This window comes from Nerophis lumbriciformis, linkage group LG32 (assembly GCF_033978685.3).
Source record: "Nerophis lumbriciformis linkage group LG32, RoL_Nlum_v2.1, whole genome shotgun sequence".
Lineage (NCBI taxonomy): Eukaryota > Metazoa > Chordata > Actinopteri > Syngnathiformes > Syngnathidae > Nerophis > Nerophis lumbriciformis.
Genome location: NC_084579.2, coordinates 4,550,758 through 4,572,366, shown reverse-complemented (window position 1 = coordinate 4,572,366; position 21,609 = coordinate 4,550,758). Strand labels below are relative to the sequence as shown.

At 39.2% G+C, this 21,609-nt stretch overlaps 1 protein-coding gene across 4 annotated transcripts in view; it reads left to right on the top strand.

Moving 5' to 3' along the window:
* LOC133574873 (myocyte-specific enhancer factor 2C-like) overlaps positions 1-21,609 on the top strand; it is a 66,655-nt gene that overhangs the window by 7,941 nt on the left and 37,105 nt on the right. For all 4 annotated transcript variants that reach the window (XM_061927205.2, XM_061927203.2, XM_061927202.2 and 1 more), the window contains exons 2-3: positions 9,845-9,924; positions 9,994-10,163. The gene's annotated coding sequence lies outside the window, so the exon portion shown is untranslated. The remainder of the gene's footprint in view (positions 1-9,844; positions 9,925-9,993; positions 10,164-21,609) is intronic.

Sequence of the window (21,609 nt, the reverse complement as noted above, 5' to 3'; positions counted from 1 at the left end):
CATAGTGGATCTAACATAATAGTGTGAGAGTCCAGTCCATAGTGGATCTAACATAATAGTGTGAAAGTCCAGTCCATAGTGGATCTAACATAATAGTGAGAGTCCAGTCCATAGTGGATCTAACATAATAGTGAGAGTCCAGTCCATAGTGGATCCAACATAATAGTGAGAGTCCAGTCCATAGTGGATCTAACATAATAGTGTGAGAGTCCAGTCCATAGTGGATCTAACATAATAGTGAGAGTCCAGTCCATAGTGGATCGAACATAATAGTGAGAGTCCAGTCCATAGTGGATCTAACATAATAATGAGAGTCCAGTCAATAGTGGATCCAACATAATAGTGAGAGTCCAGTCCATAGTGGCTCTAACATAATAGTGAGAGTCCAGTCCATAGTGGATTTAAAATAATAGTGTGAGAGTCCAGTCCATAGTGGATCTAACATAATAGTATGAGAGTCCAGTCCATAGTGGATCTAACATAATAGTGAGAGTCCAGTCCATAGTGGATCTAACATAATAGTGAGAGTCCAGTCCATAGTGGATCTAACATAATAGTGTGAGAGTCCAGTCCATAGTGGATCTAACATAATAGTGTGAGAGTCCAGTCCATAGTGGATCTAACATAATAGTGAGAGTCCAGTCCATAGTGGATCTAACATAATAGCGTGAGAGTCCAGTCCATAGTGGATCTAACATAATATTGTGAAAGTCCAGTCCATAGTGGATCTAACATAATAGTGAGTCCAGTCCATAGTGGATCTAACATAATAGTGAGAGTCCAGTCCATAGTGGATCTAACATAATAGTGAGAGTCCAGTCCATAGTGGATCTAAAATAATAGTGTGAGAGTCCAGTCCATAGTGGATCTAACATAATAGTGAGAGTCCAGTCCATAGTGGATCCAACATAATAGTGAGAGTCCAGTCCATAGTGGATCCAACATAATAGTGAGAGTCCAGTCCATAGTGGATCTAACATAATAGTGTGAGAGTCCAGTCCATAGTGGATCTAACATAATAGTGAGAGTCCAGTCCATAGTGGATCTAAAATAATAGTGTGGGAGTGCAGTCCATAGTGGATCTAACATAATAGTGAGAGTCCAGTCCATAGTGGATCTAACATAATAGTGTGAGAGTCCAGTCCATAGTGGATCTAACATAATAGTGATAGTCCAGTCCATAGTGGATCTAACATAATAGTGATAGTCCAGTCCATAGTGGATCTAACATAATAGCGAGAGTCCAGTCCATAGTGGATCTAACATAATAGTGAGAGTCCAGTCCATAGTGGATCCAACATAATAGTGTGAGAGTCCAGTCCATAGTGGATCTAACATAATAGTGTGAGAGTCCAGTCCATAGTGGATCTAACATAATAGTGAGAGTCCAGTCCGTAGTGGATCCAACATAATAGTGAGAGTCCAGTCCATAGTGGATCCAACATAATAGTGAGAGTCCAGTCCATAGTGGATCTAACATAATAGTGTGAGAGCCCAGTCCATAGTGGATCTAACATAATAGTGAGAGTCCAGTCCATAGTGGATCTAACATAATAGTGAGAGTCCAGTCCATAGTGGATCTAACATAATAGTGAGAGTCCAGTCCATAGTGGATCTAACATAATAGTGAGAGTCCAGTCCATAGTGGATCGAACATAATAGTGAGAGTCCAGTCCATAGTGGATCTAACATAATAATGAGAGTCCAGTCAATAGTGGATCCAACATAATAGTGAGAGTCCAGTCCATAGTGGGTCTAACATAATAGTGAGAGTCCAGTCCATAGTGGATTTAAAATAATAGTGTGAGAGTCCAGTCCATAGTGGATCTAACATAATAGTATGAGAGTCCAGTCCATAGTGGATCTAACATAATAGTGAGAGTCCAGTCCATAGTGGATCTAACATAATAGTGAGAGTTCAGTCCATAGTGGATCTAACATAATAGTGAGAGTCCAGTCCATAGTGGATCTAACATAATAGTGTGAGAGTCCAGTCCATAGTGGATCTAACATAATAGTGTGAGAGTCCAGTCCATAGTGGATCTAACATAATAGTGAGAGTCCAGTCCATAGTGGATCTAACATAATAGCGTGAGAGTCCAGTCCATAGTGGATCTAACATAATATTGTGAAAGTCCAGTCCATAGTGGATCTAACATAATAGTGAGTCCAGTCCATAGTGGATCTAACATAATAGTGAGAGTCCAGTCCATAGTGGATCTAACATAATAGTGAGAGTCCAGTCCATAGTGGATCTAAAATAATAGTGTGAGAGTCCAGTCCATAGTGGATCTAACATAATAGTGAGAGTCCAGTCCATAGTGGATCCAACATAATAGTGAGAGTCCAGTCCATAGTGGATCCAACATAATAGTGAGAGTCCAGTCCATAGTGGATCTAACATAATAGTGTGAGAGTCCAGTCCATAGTGGATCTAACATAATAGTGAGAGTCCAGTCCATAGTGGATCTAAAATAATAGTGTGAGAGTGCAGTCCATAGTGGATCTAACATAATAGTGAGAGTCCAGTCCATAGTGGATCTAACATAATAGTGTGAGAGTCCAGTCCATAGTGGATCTAACATAATAGTGATAGTCCAGTCCATAGTGGATCTAACATAATAGTGATAGTCCAGTCCATAGTGGATCTAACATAATAGCGAGAGTCCAGTCCATAGTGGATCTAACATAATAGTGAGAGTCCAGTCCATAGTGGATCCAACATAATAGTGTGAGAGTCCAGTCCATAGTGGATCTAACATAATAGTGTGAGAGTCCAGTCCATAGTGGATCTAACATAATAGTGAGAGTCCAGTCCGTAGTGGATCCAACATAATAGTGAGAGTCCAGTCCATAGTGGATCCAACATAATAGTGAGAGTCCAGTCCATAGTGGATCTAACATAATAGTGTGAGAGCCCAGTCCATAGTGGATCTAACATAATAGTGAGAGTCCAGTCCATAGTGGATCTAACATAATAGTGAGAGTCCAGTCCATAGTGGATCTAACATAATAGTGAGAGTCCAGTCCATAGTGGATCTAACATAATAGTGTGAGAGTCCAGTCCATAGTGGATCTAACATAATAGTGAGAGTCCAGTCCATAGTGGATCTAACATAATAGTGTGAGAGTCCAGTCCATAGTGGATCTAGCATAATAGTGTGAGAGTCCAGTCCATAGTGGATCTAACATAATAGTGAGAGTCCAGTCCATAGTGGATCTAACATAATAATGAGAGTCCAGTCAATAGTGGATCTAACATAATAGTGAGAGTCCAGTCCATAGTGGATCTAACATAATAGTGAGAGTCCAGTCCATAGTGGATCTAACATAATAGTGAGAGTCCAATCCATAGTGGATCTAACATAATAGTGGTAGAGTCCAGTCCATAACATAATAGTGAGAGTCCAGTCCATAGTGGATCTAACATAATAGTGAGAGTCCAGTCCATAGTGGATCTAACATAATAGTGAGAGTCCAGTCCATAGTGGATCTAACATAATAGTGTGAGAGTCCAGTCCATAGTGGATCTAACATAATAGTGAGAGTCTAGTCCATAGTGGATCTAACATAATAGTGTGATAGTCCAGTCCATAGTGGATCTAACATAATATTGTGAAAGTCCAGTCCATAGTGGATCTAACATAATAGTGCGAGTCCAGTCCATAGTGGATCTAACATAATAGTGAGAGTCCAGTCCATAGTGGATTTAAAATAATAGTGTGAGAGTCCAGTCCATAGTGGATCTAACATAATAGTATGAGAGTCCAGTCCATAGTGGATCTAACATAATAGTGAGAGTCCAGTCCATAGTGGATCTAACATAATAGTGAGAGTTCAGTCCATAGTGGATCTAACATAATAGTGAGAGTCCAGTCCATAGTGGATCTAACATAATAGTGTGAGAGTCCAGTCCATAGTGGATCTAACATAATAGTGTGAGAGTCCAGTCCATAGTGGATCTAACATAATAGTGAGAGTCCAGTCCATAGTGGATCTAACATAATAGCGTGAGAGTCCAGTCCATAGTGGATCTAACATAATATTGTGAAAGTCCAGTCCATAGTGGATCTAACATAATAGTGAGTCCAGTCCATAGTGGATCTAACATAATAGTGAGAGTCCAGTCCATAGTGGATCTAACATAATAGTGAGAGTCCAGTCCATAGTGGATCTAAAATAATAGTGTGAGAGTCCAGTCCATAGTGGATCTAACATAATAGTGAGAGTCCAGTCCATAGTGGATCCAACATAATAGTGAGAGTCCAGTCCATAGTGGATCCAACATAATAGTGAGAGTCCAGTCCATAGTGGATCTAACATAATAGTGTGAGAGTCCAGTCCATAGTGGATCTAACATAATAGTGAGAGTCCAGTCCATAGTGGATCTAAAATAATAGTGTGAGAGTGCAGTCCATAGTGGATCTAACATAATAGTGAGAGTCCAGTCCATAGTGGATCTAACATAATAGTGTGAGAGTCCAGTCCATAGTGGATCTAACATAATAGTGATAGTCCAGTCCATAGTGGATCTAACATAATAGTGATAGTCCAGTCCATAGTGGATCTAACATAATAGCGAGAGTCCAGTCCATAGTGGATCTAACATAATAGTGAGAGTCCAGTCCATAGTGGATCCAACATAATAGTGTGAGAGTCCAGTCCATAGTGGATCTAACATAATAGTGTGAGAGTCCAGTCCATAGTGGATCTAACATAATAGTGAGAGTCCAGTCCATAGTGGATCTAAAATAATAGTGTGGGAGTGCAGTCCATAGTGGATCTAACATAATAGTGAGAGTCCAGTCCATAGTGGATCTAACATAATAGTGTGAGAGTCCAGTCCATAGTGGATCTAACATAATAGTGATAGTCCAGTCCATAGTGGATCTAACATAATAGTGATAGTCCAGTCCATAGTGGATCTAACATAATAGCGAGAGTCCAGTCCATAGTGGATCTAACATAATAGTGAGAGTCCAGTCCATAGTGGATCCAACATAATAGTGTGAGAGTCCAGTCCATAGTGGATCTAACATAATAGTGTGAGAGTCCAGTCCATAGTGGATCTAACATAATAGTGAGAGTCCAGTCCGTAGTGGATCCAACATAATAGTGAGAGTCCAGTCCATAGTGGATCCAACATAATAGTGAGAGTCCAGTCCATAGTGGATCTAACATAATAGTGTGAGAGCCCAGTCCATAGTGGATCTAACATAATAGTGAGAGTCCAGTCCATAGTGGATCTAACATAATAGTGAGAGTCCAGTCCATAGTGGATCTAACATAATAGTGAGAGTCCAGTCCATAGTGGATCTAACATAATAGTGAGAGTCCAGTCCATAGTGGATCGAACATAATAGTGAGAGTCCAGTCCATAGTGGATCTAACATAATAATGAGAGTCCAGTCAATAGTGGATCCAACATAATAGTGAGAGTCCAGTCCATAGTGGGTCTAACATAATAGTGAGAGTCCAGTCCATAGTGGATTTAAAATAATAGTGTGAGAGTCCAGTCCATAGTGGATCTAACATAATAGTATGAGAGTCCAGTCCATAGTGGATCTAACATAATAGTGAGAGTCCAGTCCATAGTGGATCTAACATAATAGTGAGAGTTCAGTCCATAGTGGATCTAACATAATAGTGAGAGTCCAGTCCATAGTGGATCTAACATAATAGTGTGAGAGTCCAGTCCATAGTGGATCTAACATAATAGTGTGAGAGTCCAGTCCATAGTGGATCTAACATAATAGTGAGAGTCCAGTCCATAGTGGATCTAACATAATAGCGTGAGAGTCCAGTCCATAGTGGATCTAACATAATATTGTGAAAGTCCAGTCCATAGTGGATCTAACATAATAGTGAGTCCAGTCCATAGTGGATCTAACATAATAGTGAGAGTCCAGTCCATAGTGGATCTAACATAATAGTGAGAGTCCAGTCCATAGTGGATCTAAAATAATAGTGTGAGAGTCCAGTCCATAGTGGATCTAACATAATAGTGAGAGTCCAGTCCATAGTGGATCTAAAATAATAGTGTGAGAGTCCAGTCCATAGTGGATCTAACATAATAGTGAGAGTCCAGTCCATAGTGGATCCAACATAATAGTGAGAGTCCAGTCCATAGTGGATCCAACATAATAGTGAGAGTCCAGTCCATAGTGGATCTAACATAATAGTGTGAGAGTCCAGTCCATAGTGGATCTAACATAATAGTGAGAGTCCAGTCCATAGTGGATCTAAAATAATAGTGTGAGAGTGCAGTCCATAGTGGATCTAACATAATAGTGAGAGTCCAGTCCATAGTGGATCTAACATAATAGTGTGAGAGTCCAGTCCATAGTGGATCTAACATAATAGTGATAGTCCAGTCCATAGTGGATCTAACATAATAGTGATAGTCCAGTCCATAGTGGATCTAACATAATAGCGAGAGTCCAGTCCATAGTGGATCTAACATAATAGTGAGAGTCCAGTCCATAGTGGATCCAACATAATAGTGTGAGAGTCCAGTCCATAGTGGATCTAACATAATAGTGTGAGAGTCCAGTCCATAGTGGATCTAACATAATAGTGAGAGTCCAGTCCGTAGTGGATCCAACATAATAGTGAGAGTCCAGTCCATAGTGGATCCAACATAATAGTGAGAGTCCAGTCCATAGTGGATCTAACATAATAGTGTGAGAGCCCAGTCCATAGTGGATCTAACATAATAGTGAGAGTCCAGTCCATAGTGGATCTAACATAATAGTGAGAGTCCAGTCCATAGTGGATCTAACATAATAGTGAGAGTCCAGTCCATAGTGGATCTAACATAATAGTGTGAGAGTCCAGTCCATAGTGGATCTAACATAATAGTGAGAGTCCAGTCCATAGTGGATCTAACATAATAGTGTGAGAGTCCAGTCCATAGTGGATCTAGCATAATAGTGTGAGAGTCCAGTCCATAGTGGATCTAACATAATAGTGAGAGTCCAGTCCATAGTGGATCTAACATAATAATGAGAGTCCAGTCAATAGTGGATCTAACATAATAGTGAGAGTCCAGTCCATAGTGGATCTAACATAATAGTGAGAGTCCAGTCCATAGTGGATCTAACATAATAGTGAGAGTCCAATCCATAGTGGATCTAACATAATAGTGGTAGAGTCCAGTCCATAACATAATAGTGAGAGTCCAGTCCATAGTGGATCTAACATAATAGTGAGAGTCCAGTCCATAGTGGATCTAACATAATAGTGAGAGTCCAGTCCATAGTGGATCTAACATAATAGTGTGAGAGTCCAGTCCATAGTGGATCTAACATAATAGTGAGAGTCTAGTCCATAGTGGATCTAACATAATAGTGTGATAGTCCAGTCCATAGTGGATCTAACATAATATTGTGAAAGTCCAGTCCATAGTGGATCTAACATAATAGTGCGAGTCCAGTCCATAGTGGATCTAACATAATAGTGAGAGTCCAGTCCATAGTGGATCTAACATAATAGTGAGAGTCCAGTCCATAGTGGATCTAGCATAATAGTGAGAGTCCAGTCCATAGTGGATCTAACATAATAGTGAGAGTCCAGTCCATAGTGGATCTAACATAATAGTGTGAGAGTCCAGTCCATAGTGGATCTAACATAATATTGTGAAAGTCCAGTCCATAGTAGATCTAACATAATAGTGAGAGTCCAGTCCATAGTGGATTTAACATAATAGTGAGAGTCCAGTCCATAGTGGATCTAACATAATAGTGAGAGTCCAGTCCATAGTGGATCGAACATAATAGTGAGAGTCCAGTCAATAGAGGATCTAACATAATAGTGAGAGTCCAGTCCATAGTGGATCTAACATAATAGTGAGAGTCCAGTCCATAGTGGATCTAACATAATAGTGTGAGAGTCCAGTCCATAGTGGATCTAACATAATAGTGAGAGTCCAGTCCATAGTGGATCTAACATAATAGTGATAGTTCAGTCCATAGTGGATCTAACATAATAGTAAGAGTCCAGTCCATAGTGGATCTAACATAATAGTGAGAGTCCAGTCCATAGTGGATCTAACATAATAGTGAGAGTCCACACAAGGGAGAGGGGGGCAGGGGAGAAAAGAAAAGAAGCGGCAGATCAACTGGTCTAAAAAAGGGGTCTAGGGTCTATTTAAAGGCTAGAGTATACAAATGAGTTTTAAGATGGGTATAATAATGGGATAATGCTGGTATAAAGTAGACTAAAATATACCATAGTAGCAATATAAAATATAACATGCATGTAATAATTACATATTATATATACAGTATATAATATATTCTGAGATATATTATTATATTTTTATATAATATATACAAATATATAACAAATCCCAATTACCATGTACAATATTGCAGTATATGTAACAGCTGCAGCAAAACAAAGAGTAGATCCATCAGAAAATATACATTATAAAGAGAGGTAGCGAACAGAAGTTAGTTTAGTTACTATGACGTCACTGCCCCACATCCAGAGAGGTAGCCAACAAGGCCGGCCCGTGGCATAGGCCGTATAGGCAAATGCTAAGGGCGCCGTCCATCAGGGGGCGCCACAAATGTTGGAGGAAAAAAAAAACAGTTGGTACTATTATTTCTAAATACAAAAAATAATCCCACGTTAATTAAAATGCAAAGTAAAGCCTATATAATAGAAATATTATTTGTTACAACATTACGCCCCCCCCCCCCCCCCCCCCCCCCCCCCCCGGCCCCTCCCTTCCCGTATCATGACTCTTTTTGGACGTCACCACATCAAAAAATCCACACAAGATGTCAAAACGGCCAAAACTGTCAGGTGCCCAGGGAAGAAAAAAGAGAAAAGAAGAGGAGGAGAAACGAGAAAAAGACAGAGGTAGCAGGTAGGTAACGTTAGCCTAAATGAAATTATTTGTCTGTTACAGAATGTGATAGTAACCTGGCTTTTTAGCATTAAGCTAATGTTACATGATTTGGCAATTGCTAATCAATAAATAGCTAGTTCTGTTTTAACGTCGGGTTAATATTGTGGAGGGGGCTAAATTGTTATGGAAAATAATAATGTAACGTTAGGTAATTACAGTACTCCCACCTTACATTCCTCAGGGACATTTGTATTAGATCTTTTAAGCAGGTGTTTTTTGTTTACATTGTCATTGCCTTCTGGTTAGCTAATGTTTGCCCTGCAGGTAATAGTCACTTTTCCACCCCTTTATATATTAGGTATAGTTGTAAGCCTAGTTGTTAAAGTGCACATCATTAATGTAAATTAAGCAATATGTATGTAAGAAATATTGTATTTCATATATTCATTTTTTGATTTTTTGCATTCATTTATTTATTCATATTTTTTTTTATCTTGTTAACTATTCTGATTGTTAATTTGCTTTCTTTAAGTAAAAAAAAAAAGGTCAAAGACAAAGCTATTCGGTTTCTTGTGAGTATATACACTTCACTGCCGATGTGGGGGGGGGGGGGGGCGCCACCTAAAATCTTGCCTAGGGCGCCAGATTGGTTAGGGCCGGGCCTGGTAGCCAACATAGAAGTTAGTTTAGTTACTATGACGTCACTGCCCCACATACAGAGAGGTAGCCAACATAGAAGTTAGTTTAGTTACTATGACGTCACTGCCCCACATCCCTTAATCATCCAACACAAGAGCAGTATCAGAAATTGTGACCCTCTCGATATAAAAATAGAAACTACAACAGTAAATCACCGACAAATCAATGAAAAGTCAACGTCATGTTGTACGGGACGCCAACTGCAGCTAACTAGGTGGCCAACAGGGGGCGGCAGAGTCTCAACTTGTTGAACGTCAACTCCAAGCCAGCACATGTGCGTGTGTCCAGGTGTTTGCACGTGACCGTGGAGGATCGCCGCCGCTGGACGGACCGTTGGCGGGAAAGTCATGCAGCAGTGACTCGCACAGGTGAGCTCTTATTCCCGCCCACACACACACACGCGCGCGTGACGAGGGATAATCTTGTCTTCCTCGCAGCCTGGAAGACCGTGAAGGCATCATCATCACCGTCGCGTGTTGCGTTGGAGTGCTCGGACTTGGTTGGACCAGGACCTGTCTGCACTCTGCACCGGACCCGGGACCGCTTGACAACTTAATTGGGACACATATGGACGAGAAGAAGTTGGACTCGTACCCAGCAGGACTCGGTAAGACTGAGCACGATCAAGTTGGACGTTTTGACGTCGGCGTTTGTAACTGAAGACATTCACGCGTTTTGTAACATTTTTAAATCCGCCTTTTGTGTGTCTCAGTGGCGCACTCGCGTCTTCTGGGGGCCCGAGGGCAAAGTCAAGTGAGACCCCCAAACCCATTTTGACATGCTTTTATCTTGAAAGAAACACTTTATTGACGGATTAATATACAGCCACCGATTTTGATTACTTTCAATTTTAAAACTGACATAATCATGAATATGTTGCGTCTAAAGTATGAAGACAAAATATGTTTTATGGTGGCTGAGTGTAGTACATCTATGTTTTATGGTGGTTGAGTGTAGTACATCTAATATTTATAGTGACTGAGTGTAGTACATCTATGTTTTATAGTGGTTGAGTGTAGTACAGTTATGTTTTGTAGTGGTTGAGTGTAGTATATATATGTTTTATAGTAGCTGAGTGTAGTACATCTATGTTTTATAATGGCTGAGTGTAGTACATCTATGTTTTATAGTGGCTGAGTGTAGTACACCTATGTTGCATAGTGGTTGAGTGTTTTATAATGATGTTTTTTAGTGGTTGAGTGTAGTACATCTATGTTTTATAGTGGTTGAGTGTAGTACAGCTATGTTTTATGGTGGTTGAGTGTAGTACATTTATGTTTTATAGTGGTTGAGTGTAGTACAGCTATGTTTTATAGTGGTTGAGTGTAGTACATCTATGTTTTATTGTGGTTGAGTGTAGTACAGCTATGTTTTATAGTGGTTGAGTGTAGTATATCAATGTTTTATGGTGGTTGAGTGTAGTACAGCTATGTTTTATAGTGGTTGAGTGTAGTACATCTATGTTTTATAGTGGTTGAGTGTAGTACATATATGTTTTATAGTGGTTGAGTGTAGTACACCTATGTTTTATAGTGGTTGAGTGTAGTACAGCTATGCTTTATACTGGTTGAGTGTAGTACAGCTATGCTTTATAGTGGTTGAGTGTAGTACATTTATGTTTTATAGTGGTTGAGTGTAGTACATCTATGTTTTATAGTGGCTGAGTGTAGTACATCTATGTTTTATAGTGGCTGAGTGTAGTACATCTATGTTTTATAGTGGCTGAGTGTAGTACATCTATGTTTTACAGTGTTTGAGTGTAGTACATCTATGTTTTATAGTGGTTGAGTGTAGTACAGCTATGTTTTATACTGGTTGGGTGTAGTACAGCTATGTTTTATGGTGGTTGAGTGTAGTACATCTATGTTTTATAGTGGCTGAGTGTAGTACATCTATGTTTTATGGTGGTTGAGTGTAGTACAGCTATGTTTTATAGTGGTTGAGTGTAGTACAGCTATGTTTTATAGTGGTTGAGGGTAGTACATCTATGTTTTATAGTGGTTGAGTGTAGTACAGCTATGTTTTATAGTGGTTGAGTGTAGTATATCAATGTTTTATGGTGGTTGAGTGTAGTACAGCTATGTTTTATAGTGGTTGAGTGTAGTGCACCTATGTTTTATAGTGGTTGAGTGTAGTACATCTATGTTTTATAGTGGTTGAGTGAAGTACATCTATGTTTTATAGTGGTTGAGTGTAGTACATCTATGTTTTATTGTGGTTGAGTGTAGTACATCTATGTTTTATAGTGGTTGAGTGTAGTACACCTATGTTTTATAGTGGTTGAGTGTAGTACAACCATGTTTTATAGTGGTTGAGTGTAGTACAACTATGTTTTATAGTGGTTGAGTGTAGTACAGCCATGTTTTATAGTGGTTGAGTGTAGTACAGCTATGTTTTATAGTGGTTGAGTGTAGTACATCTATGTTTTATAGTGGCTGAGTGTAGTACATCTATGTTTTATAGTGGTTGAGTGTAGTACATGTATGTTTTATAGTGGTTGAGTGTAGTACGTCTATGTTTTATAGTGGTTGAGTGTTTTGTTAGCACAACACGGCTGATAATCTAGACGGGGACGCCGTCTTGTTGTTGTTATAGCCTGTGTGTGTGTGTGTGTGTGTGTGTGTGTCTGTCGAACATGTGGTGCACAGAAGTGAGGGAAGATCTCCCACATTCCATCACGCTACCTTCATGTTTTCAGCACTTTTCAAAGTAAGAGCATGACGCTTTTATTTCGTCATCAACACAGCAGGATGTGTAGTACCTTTAGTACTAAAGTACTTCTAGTCATACTTTGTACCCACGCGTGAAGGTATTACTGTATACACTGTCATCAGCCGCAGGTCTTAAAAGTAATGTACTGTAGTCGTATTATTGTTATGATGATCCCTGGCGTTGCCTGGCGACAGGCGTGGCGAGCCGCAACACGCCGTCATGAATGTTGCCTGAGTCACGCCGCCTTTTAAAGTGCGCCACGCTCGTGCGTGCACGCCAAGCGATTTCTGCCCTACGTGCGATTTTTCGACGCTTGATCGTCCTCAGCGTGACAGCAAAGCGGACTATTTTTAGACGCTTCCCAAAATAAAAGTGAACTTTTTACCTCAAAACAACACAAATTGCAAGAGAGAGGATGTTGTTACTACTTCCTGGGCAGGACACGCCCCTTACTGACGGCGAGCTGCCAGTGCACTCCAACCAGCGTCCAACACCCTCACTTGATGAGAGTAAAGTTGAGCAGTTCTAACCTGTGAGCTAAAAGCCACGAGCTGTCAACTCATTGTGTGGTGCAGCTCTTAAGGTGTCATGCAGAGGGGGTTTTAGAACACACGTAAACACACTTAAAAGCCTAAGTACGCAAGTGTAACACACTTTCATTATACACTGAAAACACTAAGTGAACGTACACACGTGTACTTACACTCAAGAGTGTAAGTATGTATGCATAACACACTTCCCATATGCACTCAAAAAACTAAGTGTAAGTACATAAGTGTATCACACTTACAGTATACATACTCAAAAGACTAAGTGTAAGTACGCAAATGCAACACACTTACCCTATGTCCTCAAAAGACTTAAGTGTAAGTACGCAAGTGTAACACACTTACAGTATCTACTCAAAAGACTAAGTCAGTACCAAAGTGTCCCACCCATGTACTCTAAGGACTAAGTGTAACTACCCAGGTGTTACACACTTACATTATGCACTAAAAGACCAAGTGTAACACACTTACAGTATACTTGATCAAAAGACCAAGTGTAAGTACGCAAATGTAACACACTTACAGTATGCACTCTAAATATAAGTATACAGAATGTATGTACTCAAAAGATGTAAGTGTAAGTACACAAGTGTAACACACTTATAGTATGTACTCAATAGATGTAAGTGTAAGTACACGAGTGTAACACGTATAGTTTGTACTCAAAAGGCTAAATGTAAGTATGCAAGGGTTACACACTTACAGTATATAATCAAAAGACTAAGTGTAAGTACACGAGTGCAACACACTTATAGTATGTACTCAAAAGACCCAAGTGTGTGTACACAAGTGTAACTAACGTACTCAAAAGACTAAGTGTAAGTACACAAGTGTAACACACGTATAGTTTGAACTCAAAAGATGTAAGTGTAAGTACACAAGTGTAACACACTTGTAGTTTGTACTCAAAAGACAGTGTAAGTACACAAGTGTAACTAACGACTAAGTGTAAGTACACAAGTGTAACACACTTATAGTTTGTACTGAAAAGATTAAGTAAGTACACAAGTGTAACTAACGTATATTTTGTACTCAAAAGACTGAGTGTAAGTACACAAGTGTAACACACTTATAGTTTGTACTCAAAAGGCAAGTGTAAGTACACAAGTGTAACTAACGTATATTTTGTACTCAAAAGACTAAGTGTAAGTACACAAGTGTAACACACTTATAGTTTGTACTCAAAAGATTAAGTAAGTACACAAGTGTAACTAACGTATATTTTGTACTCAAAAGACTAAGTGTAAGTACACAAGTGTAACACACTTATAGTTTGTACTCAAAAGACAGTGTAAGTACACAAGTGTAACACACGTATAGTTTGAACTCAAAAGATGTAAGTGTGAGTACACAAGTGTAACACACTTATAGTTTGTACTCAAAAGACAAGTGTAAGTACACAAGTGTAACACACGTATATTTTGTACTCAAAAGACTAAGTGTAAGTACACAAGTGTAACATACTTATAGTTTGTACTCAAAAGACAGTGTAAGTACACAAGTGTAACTAACGTATATTTTGTACTCAAAAGACTAAGTGTAAGTACACAAGTGTAACACACTTATAGTATGTACTCAAAAGATTAAGTGTAAGTACACAAGTGTAACTAACGTATATTTTGTACTCAGAAGACTGAGTGTAAGTACACAAGTGTAACACACTTACAGTGTGTACTCAAAAAATGTGCATGTAAGTACACAAGTGTAACTAATGTATATTTTGTACTCCAAAGACTAAGTGTAAGTACACAAGTGTAACACACTTATAGTATGTGCTCAAAAGATGTGTGTGTAAGTACACAAGTGTAACACACTTACAGTATGTACTCAAAAAATGTGCGTGTAAGTACACAAGTGTAACTAATGTATATTTTGTACTCCAAAGACTAAGTGTAAGTACACAAGTATAACACACTTATAGTATGTGCTCAAAAGATGTGTGTGTAAGTACACAAGTGTAACACACTTATAGTTTGTACTCAAAAGACCAAGTGTAAGTACACAAGTGTAACTAACGTATATTTTGTACTCAAAAGACTAAGTGTATGTACACAAGTGTAACACACTTACAGTATGTACTCAAAAGACTAAGTGTAAGTACACAAGTGTAACACACTTATAGTTTGTACTCAAAAGATTAAGTAAGTACACAAGTGTAACTAACGTATATATTTTGTACTCAAAAGACTAAGTGTAAGTACACAAGTGTAACACACTTATAGTATGTACTCAAAAGATTAAGTGTAAGTACACAAGTGTAACTAACGTATATTTTGTACTCAAAAGACTGAGTGTAAGTACACAAGTGTAACACACTTATAGTTTGTACTCAAAAGACAGTGTAAGTACACAAGTGTAACTAACGTATATTTTGTACTCAAAAGACTAAGTGTAAGTACACAAGTGTAACACACTTATAGTTTGTACTCAAAAGACAAAGTGTAAGTACATAAGTGTAACACACTTACAGTATGTACTCAAAAGACTAAGTGTAAGTACACAGGTGTAACACACTTACAGTATATACTCAAAAGATGTGAGTGCAAGTACACAAGTGTAACACACTTATAGTATATACTCAAAATATGTGCATGTAAGTACACAAGTGTAACACACTTATAGTTTGTACTCAAAAGATTAAGTGTAAGTACACAAGTGTAACACACTTACAGTATGTACTCAAAAGACAAAGTGTAAGTACACAAGTGTAACACACTTACAGTATGTACTCAAAAGATGTGAGTGTAAGTACACAAGTGTAACACACTTATAGTATATACTCAAAATATGTGCATGTAAGTACACAAGTGTAACACACTTATAGTTTGTACTCAAAAGACAAAGTGTAAGTACACAAGTGTAACACACTTACAGTATGTACTCAAAAGATGTAAGTGTAAGTACACAAGTGTAACACACTTATAGTATATACTCAAAAGATGTGAGTGTAAGTACACAAGTGTAACACACTTATAGTTTGTACTCAAAAGATGTGCGTGTAAGTACACAAGTGTAACACACTTACAGTATATACTCAAAATATGTGCGTGTACGTACACAAGTGTAACACACTTAGTTTGTACTCAAAAGATTAAGTGTAAGTACACAAGTGTAACACACTTACAGTATGTACTCAAAAGATGTGAGTGTAAGTACACAAGTGTAACACACTTATAGTATATACTCAAAAGATGTGCGTGTAAGTACACAAGTGTAACACACTTACAGTATATACTCAAAATATGTGCGTTTAAGTACACAAGTGTAACACACTTAGTTTGTACTCAAAAGATTAAGTGTAAGTACACAAGTGTAACACACTTACAGTATGTACTCAAAAGATGTGAGTGTAAGTACACAAGTGTAACACACTTATAGTATATACTCAAAATATGTGCGTGTAAGTACACAAGTGTAACACACTTACAGTATGTACTCAAAAGATGTGAGTGTAAGTACACAAGTGTAACACACTTATAGTATGTACTCAAAAGATGTGCGTGTAAGTACACAAGTGTAACACACTTACAGTATGTACTCAAAAGATGTGAGTGTAAGTACACAAGTGTAACACACTTATAGTATATACTCAAAATATGTGCGTTTAAGTACACAAGTGTAACACTTGTACTCAAAAGATGTGCGTGTAAGTACACAAGTGTAACACACTTACAGTATGTACTCAAAAGATGTGAGTGTAAGTACACAAGTGTAACACACTTATCGTATATACTCAAAATATGTGCGTGTAAGTACACACGTGTAACACACTTATAGTTTGTACTCAAAAGATTAAGTGTAAGTACACAAGTGTAACACACTTATAGTTTGTACTCAAAAGACAAAGTGTAAGTACATAAGTGTAACACACTTACAGTATGTACTCAAAAAATGTGAGTGTAAGTACACAAGTGTAACACACTTATAGTATATACTCAAAATATGTGCGTGTAAGTACACAAGTGTAACACACTTATAGTTTGTACTCAAAAGATTAAGTGTAAGTACACAAGTGTAACACACTTATAGTATGTACTCAAAATATGTAAGTACACTAAATCCTCAGTGGAGGACATTTGCCTCCACCACTTGTCTTGAGGAAGTAGTGTGCAGACCACTAGTAGTACTAAGTACGCCATTACCTGCTTCACTACTAGTACTACTACTGAGAGACAACCACCATGCATCCAACCGGGCATCCTCCACTTGCTTACAGAGGAAGTGGCGTGTAGAGTTAGTTGTTGAGCATCAGTGACATAGTTGTGTTGGCGTCTTCACAAGTTGTCAAACACCACACAAGAGTCATCCTCTTAGCATCTCCGACTGGTCTCGTGGGCAAGTGGGCGGAGCCTCCTCCTCCAGCGGCGAGCTGCCAAGAAAACCTGCTGCGTGTTTGTCAGCGTGTGTGAGCTTCCTGTTGACCCCGCGACTTAAGAGCCACTCACATGGCGCACGCACACACACACACACGTTTGTCAACACTAACACAATAATAATTAAAGCTGCAAGCAGCGTTGTTCGGGCCCGCGTATTTGGCAGGTGCTAGTCCTAAGTGTCCCAATACTTTTGTCAAGTTTTAGTCCCAAGTGTCCCAATACTTTTGGCCAGTGTAGGTGTCCCAATACTTTTGTCCAGTGGTAGTTCTAAGTGTACCAATACTTTTGTCCAGTTGTAGTCCTAAGTGTCCCAATACTTTTGTCAAGTTGTTGTCCTAAGTGTCCCAATACTTTTGTCCAGTTGTAGTCCTAAGTGTCCCAATACTTTTGTCCAGTTGTAGTCCTAAGTGTCCCAATACTTTTGTCAAGTTGTAGTCCTAAGTGTCCCAATACTTTTGTCAAGTTGTAGTCCTAAGTGTCCCAATACTTTTGGCCAGTGTAAGTGTACCAATACTTTTGTCCAGTGGTAGTCCTATGTGTCCCAATATTTTTGTCCAGTTGTAGTCCTAAGTGTCCCAATACTTTTGTCCAGTGTAAGCATCCAATTACTTTTGGCCAGTGGTAGTCCTATGTGTCCCAATACTTTTGTCAAGTTGTTGTCCTAAGTGTCCCAATACTTTTGTCCAGTTGTAGTCCTAAGTGTCCCAATACTTTTGTCAAGATGTAGTCCTAAGTGTCCCAATACTTTTGGCCAGTGTAAGTGTACCAATACTTTTGTCCAGTGGTAGTCCTATGTGTCCCAATATTTTTGTCCAGTTGTAGTCCTAAGTGTCCCAATACTTTTGTCCAGTGTAAGCATCCAATTACTTTTGGCCAGTGGTAGTCCTATGTGTCCCAATACTTTGGTCCAGTTGTAGTCCTAAGTGTCCCAATACTTTTGTCAAGTTGTAGTCCTAAGTGTCCCAATACTTTTGGCCAGTGTAAGTGTACCAATACTTTTGTCCAGTTGTAGTCCTAAGTGTCCCAATACTTTTGTCAAGTTGTAGTCCTAAGTGTCCCAATACTTTTGTCCAGTGTAAGTGTACCAATACTTTTGTCCAGTGGTAGTCCTATGTGTCCCAATATTTTTGTCCAGTTGTAGTCCTAAGTGTCCCAATACTTTTGTCCAGTGTAAGCATCCAATTACTTTTGGCCAGTGGTAGTCCTATGTGTCCCAATACTTTGGTCCAGTTGTAGTCCTAAGTGTCCCAATACTTTTGTCAAGTTGTAGTCCTAAGTGTCCCAATACTTTTGGCCAGTGTAAGTGTACCAATACTTTTGTCCAGTGGTAGTCCTATGTGTTCCAATATTTTTGTCCAGTTGTAGTCCTAAGTGTCCCAATACTTTTGTCCAGTGTAAGCATCCAATTACTTTTGGCCAGTGGTAGTCCTATGTGTCCCAATACTTTGGTCCAGTTGTAGTCCTAAGTGTCCCAATACTTTTGTCAAGTTGTAGTCCTAAGTGTCCCAATACTTTTGTCCAGTTTTAGTAGTAAGTGTCCCAATACTTTGGTCCAGTTGTAGTCCTAAGTGTCCCAATACTTTTGTCCAGTGTAGGTGTCCTAATACTTTTTTCCAGTGGTTGTCCTAAGTGTCCCAATACTTTTGTCAAGTTTAAGCCACAAGTGTCCCAATACTTTAGGCAAGTTTTAGCCACAAGTGTCCCAACACTTTTGACCAGTGTAAGTGTCCCAATACATTTGTCCAGTGGTAGTAATAAGTTTCCCAATACTGTTGTCTACTTGTAGTCGTAAGTGTCCCAATACTTTTGTGAAGTTGTAGTCCTAAGTGTCCCAATACTTTTGTCCATTTTTCGGCTTAAGTGTCCCAAGACTTTTGTCTAGTGTACCTACCTTGTCTGCATTGTGTGGGCACGTTGGTGCTTCCTGCTTTTAAGCAGCCATCTTAAAAAAACAGCAGCGCAGCAGCATCAGCGCAGCGGTTCTTTGAAGGCTCATAAAATCAAAACCGGAGCAGTTATAAAAAAAAGCGCTTCTGTTGTTGTAATCAGAAGGGTTCAATCTCTCTCCTGTGTTAGTTTGAAGGCGAAACGACAAACGCGCTCAGAGGAGTTCGTTTTTGAAGGAAGGTGACCGGTTTTTACAAAAAATTTGTTTTGAAGGGGGAATAGCAAACTTCCTGTTGATTTTTGCTGAGGGTTGTCAATTTATGAAATGTAGGTCTAAGTGAGACCTACATAAAGGTTTTTGTTTCATGTCCGACCTTCCCAGTGGGAGTTACAGGCAGTTTTGTCATTTTTTTCTTCCGAGGAGCAGTTTTTTTTGCGTTTTATTAAAAAATTGCAGTAGAGCGCAATTTTGAGATTTGGGGTTAGGTTTTTTTATTAGATCGCAATTTTTGCCAGTCCTGATGTGTGTGTTCAGTTCGGTGAGTTTTGAAGCATGTTAAGGGGGTCAAATTACAGCTCAAAGAGGCAAAAGTGACTGTTTTTAGTACTTTTTTGTCTTGAAGGGGGAATTGCCAACTTCCTGTTGATTTTAGCCCGAGAATGTACTATTATGAAATCTAGATCTGAGTCAGACCTACATAGACGTTTTTGTTTCATGTCTCTCCGACCTTCCTTACAGGCAGTCTAGTTTTTTTTTTTCCTAGGGTGCGCTAGAGCGCAATTTTGAGTTTTGAGGTTTGGTTTTTTGATAAAAAGTTTTGCCGTATATTACTGATGTGTGTGTAAAATTTGGTGAGTTTTGAAGTATGTTAAGGGGGTCAAACTACAGCGCAAAGTTGCGGAAGAATAATAATTAAAGCTGCAAGCAGCATTGGTCGGGCCCGCGTATTTGGCAGGTGCTAGTCCTAAGTGTCCCAATACTTTTGTCTACTTTTAGTCTGAAGTGTCCCAAGACTTTTGTCTAGTGTACCTACCTTGTCTGCATTGTGTGGGCACGTTGGTGCTTCCTGCTTTTAAGCAGCCATCTTAAAAAAACAGCAGCGCAGCAGCATCAGCGCAGCGGGTCTTTGAAGGGTCATAAAATCAAAACTGGAGCAGTTAGAAAAAAAAGCGCTTCTGTCATTGTAATCACAAGGGTTCAATCTCTCTCCTGTGTTAGTTTGAAGGCGAAACGACAAACGCGCTCAGAGGAGTTCGTTTTTGAAGGAAGGTGACCGGTTTTTACAAAAAAATTGTTTTGAAGGGGGAATAGCAAACTTCCTGTTGATTTTTGCTGAGGGTTGTCAATTTATGAAATGTAGGTCTAAGTGAGACCTACATAGAGGTTTCATGTCTCTCCGACCTTCCCAGTGGGAGTTACAGGCAGTTTTGTCATTTTTTTTTTTGCGTTTTATTAAAAAATTGCAGTAGAGCGCAATTTTGAGATTTGGGGTTAGGTTTCTTTTTAGATCGCAATGTTTGCCAGTCCTGATGTGTGCGTTCAGTTTGGTGAGTTTTGAAGCATGTTAAGGGGGTCAAATTACAGCTCAAAGAGGCAAAAGTGACTGTTTTTAGTACTTTTTTGTCTTGAAGGGGGAATTGCCAACTTCCTGTTGATTTTAGCCCGAGAATGTACTATTATGAAATCTAGATCTGAGTCAGACCTACATAGACGTTTTTGTTTCATGTCTCTCCGACCTTCCTTACAGGCAGTCTAGTTTGTTTTTTTTGCTAGGGGGCGCTAGAGCGCAATTTTGAGTTTTGAGGTTTGGCTTTTTGATAAAAAGTTTTGCCGTATATTACTGATGTGTGTGTAAAATTTGGTGAGTTTTGAAGTATGTTAAGGGGGTCAAACTACAGCGCAAAGTTGCGGAAGAATAATAATAATTAAAGCTGCAAGCAGCGTTGTTCGGGCCCGCGTATTTGGCAGGTGCTAGTCCTAAGTGTCCCAATACTTTTGTCCAGTTTTAGTCCCAAGTGTCCCAATACTTTTGTCAAGTTGTAGTCCTAACTGTCCCAATACTTTTGTCCAGTGATAGTCCTAAGTGTCCCAATACTTTTGTCTACTTTTAGTCTGAAGTGTCCCAAGAGTTTTGTCTAGTGTACCTACCTTGTCTGCATTGTGTGGGCACGTTGGTGCTTCCTGCTTTTAAGCAGCCATCTTAAAAAAACAGCACCGCAGGAGCATCAGTGCAGCGGGTCTTTGAAGGGTCATAAAATCAAAACCGGAGCAGGTATCACTCTTTCACCAACTTTTAATCAGAAGGGTTCAATCTCTCTCCTGTGTTAGTTTGAAGCCGAAACAACAAACGCGCTCAGAGGAGATAATGTTTGAAGAAAGGTGACGGGTTTTTACAAAAATGTTGTGTTGAAGGGGGAATAGCAAACTTCCTGTATATTTTTGCTGGGGGTTGTCAATTTATGAAATGTAGGTCTAAGTGAGACCTACGGAGAGGTTTTCGTTTCATGTCTCTCCGACCTTCCCAGTGGT